At 50.4% G+C, this 2,500-nt stretch overlaps 1 pseudogene; it reads right to left on the bottom strand.

Moving 5' to 3' along the window:
• Positions 1 to 2,500, bottom strand: part of LOC124035356 — a 37,743-nt pseudogene that overhangs the window by 6,879 nt on the left and 28,364 nt on the right.

The raw sequence follows: 2,500 nt of genomic DNA, 5'->3' as shown, positions 1-2,500 counted from the left end.
TGTTGTGTTGACAGTAGCTGGACACTGATTGAATTCCGGTTGGGGCTCCCCCCTGAAATGGCTACTATATGTTACCTGTTTGAGGAGGTTGGTGTCTGACAGTCCAGCTGTTACCTGTTTGAGGAGGTTGGTGTGTCTGACAGTCCAGCTGTTACCTGTTTGAGGAGGTTGGTGTCTGACAGTCCAGCTGTTACCTGTTTGAGGAGGTTGGTGTGTCTGACAGTCCAGCTGTTACCTGTTTGAGGAGGTTGGTGTCTGACAGTCCAGCTGTTACCTGTTTGAGGAGGTTGGTGTCTGACAGTCCAGCTGTTACCTGTTTGAGGAGGTTGGTGTCTGACAGTCCAGCTGTTACCTGTTTGAGGAGGTTGGTGTCTGACAGTCCAGCTGTTACCTGTTTGAGGAGGTTGGTGTCTGACAGTCCAGCTGTTACTTGTTTGAGGAGGTTGGTGTGTCTGACAGTCCAGCTGTTACCTGTTTGAGGAGGTTGGTGTCTGACAGTCCAGCTGTTACCTGTTTGAGGAGATTGGTGTCTGACAGTCCTGCTGTTACCTGTTGGAGGAGGTTGGTGTCTGACAGTCCAGCTGTTACCTGTTTGAGGAGGTTGGTGTGTCTGACAGTCCAGCTTTTACCTGTTTGAGGAGGTTGGTGTGTCTGACAGTCCAGCTGTTACCTGTTTGAGGAGGTTGGTGTCTGACAGTCCAGCTGTTACCTGTTGGAGGAGGTTGGTGTCTGACAGTCCAGCTGTTACCTGTTTGAGGAGGTTGGTGTGTCTGACAGTCCAGCTGTTACCTGTTTGAGGAGGTTGGTGTGTCTGACAGTCCAGCTGTTACCTGTTGGAGGAGGTTGGTGTCTGACAGTCCAGCTGTTACCTGTTGGAGGAGGTTGGTGTCTGACAGGCCAGCTGTTACCTGTTTGAGGAGGTTGGTGTCTGACAGTCCAGCTGTTACCTGTTTGAGGAGGTTGGTGTGTCTGGCAGTCCAGCTGTTACCTGTTTGAGGAGGTTGGTGTCTGACAGTCCAGCTGTTACCTGTTTGAGGAGGTTGGTGTCTGACAGTCCTGCTGTTACCTGTTTGAGGAGGTTGGTGTCTGACAGTCCAGCTGTTACCTGTTTGAGGAGGTTGGTGTCTGACAGTCCAGCTGTTACCTGTTTGAGGAGGTTGGTGTCTGACAGTCCAGCTGTTACCTGTTTGAGGAGATTGGTGTCTGACAGTCCTGCTGTTACCTGTTGGAGGAGGTTGGTGTCTGACAGTCCAGCTGTTACCTGTTTAAGGAGGTTGGTGTGTCTGACAGTCCAGCTGTTACCTGTTTGAGGAGGTTGGTGTGTCTGACAGTCCAGCTGTTACCTGTTTGAGGAGGTTGGTGTCTGACAGTCCAGCTGTTACCTGTTTGAGGAGGTTGGTGTGTCTGACAGTCCAGCTGTTACCTGTTTGAGGAGGTTGGTGTCTGACAGTCCAGCTGTTACCTGTTTGAGGAGGTTGGTGTGTCTGACAGTCCAGCTGTTACCTGTTTGAGGAGGTTGGTGTCTGACAGTCCTGCTGTTACCTGTTTGAGGAGGTTGGTGTGTCTGACAGTCCAGCTGTTACCTGTTTGAGGAGGTTGGTGTGTCTGACAGTCCAGCTGTTACCTGTTTGAGGAGGTTGGTGTCTGACAGTCCTGCTGTTACCTGTTTGAGGAGGTTGGTGTGTCTGACAGTCCAGCTGTTACCTGTTTGAGGAGGTTGGTGTCTGACAGTCCTGCTGTTACCTGTTTGAGGAGATTGGTGTCTGACAGTCCTGCTGTTACCTGTTTGAGGAGGTTGGTGTCTGACAGTCCAGCTGTTACCTGTTTGAGGAGGTTGGTGTCTGACAGTCCTGCTGTTACCTGTTTGAGGAGGTTGGTGTGTCTGACAGTCCAGCGCTGGAAGGATGTTCCAGTGTCACTCTGGATCTCAATGAACTCATCCTCCTGGGTCTTAGGAGTCGTGATGTTGGACACCTGACAGGAGGGACAGGAGAGATTATATCACATTATATTGTTGGAGAAAAAATAGTGATTATATAACATTAGATTGAACTAGGAGTATGGTTCTCCTGACTGTACTAGAGGACAGTTGGTTTGACCGGTGGTGTACTCACAGTGAATACCCTCTCTGGTTGACTGTACTAGAGGAGCGGTGGTGTACTCACAGTGAATACCCTCTCTGGTTGACTGTACTAGAGGAGCGGTGGTGTACTCACAGTGAATACCCTCTCTGGTTGACTGTACTAAGAGGAGTGGTGGTGTCTCAGTGAATACCCTCTCTGGTTGACTGTACTAGAGGAGTGGTGGTGTACTCACAGTGAATACCCTCTCTGGTTGACTGTACTAGAGGAGCGGTGGTGTACTCACAGTGAATACCCTCTCTGGTTGACTGTACTAGAGGAGCGGTGGTGTACTCACTGAATACCCTCTCTGGTTGACTGTACTAGAGGAGCGGTGGTGTACTCACAGTGAATACCTCTGGTTGACTGTACTAGAGGAG

Source organism: Oncorhynchus gorbuscha, linkage group LG05 (assembly GCF_021184085.1).
Source record: "Oncorhynchus gorbuscha isolate QuinsamMale2020 ecotype Even-year linkage group LG05, OgorEven_v1.0, whole genome shotgun sequence".
NCBI lineage: Eukaryota > Metazoa > Chordata > Actinopteri > Salmoniformes > Salmonidae > Oncorhynchus > Oncorhynchus gorbuscha.
Note: the sequence above shows the minus strand (reverse complement) of the source record. Positions and strands in the feature narration are given on the sequence as shown.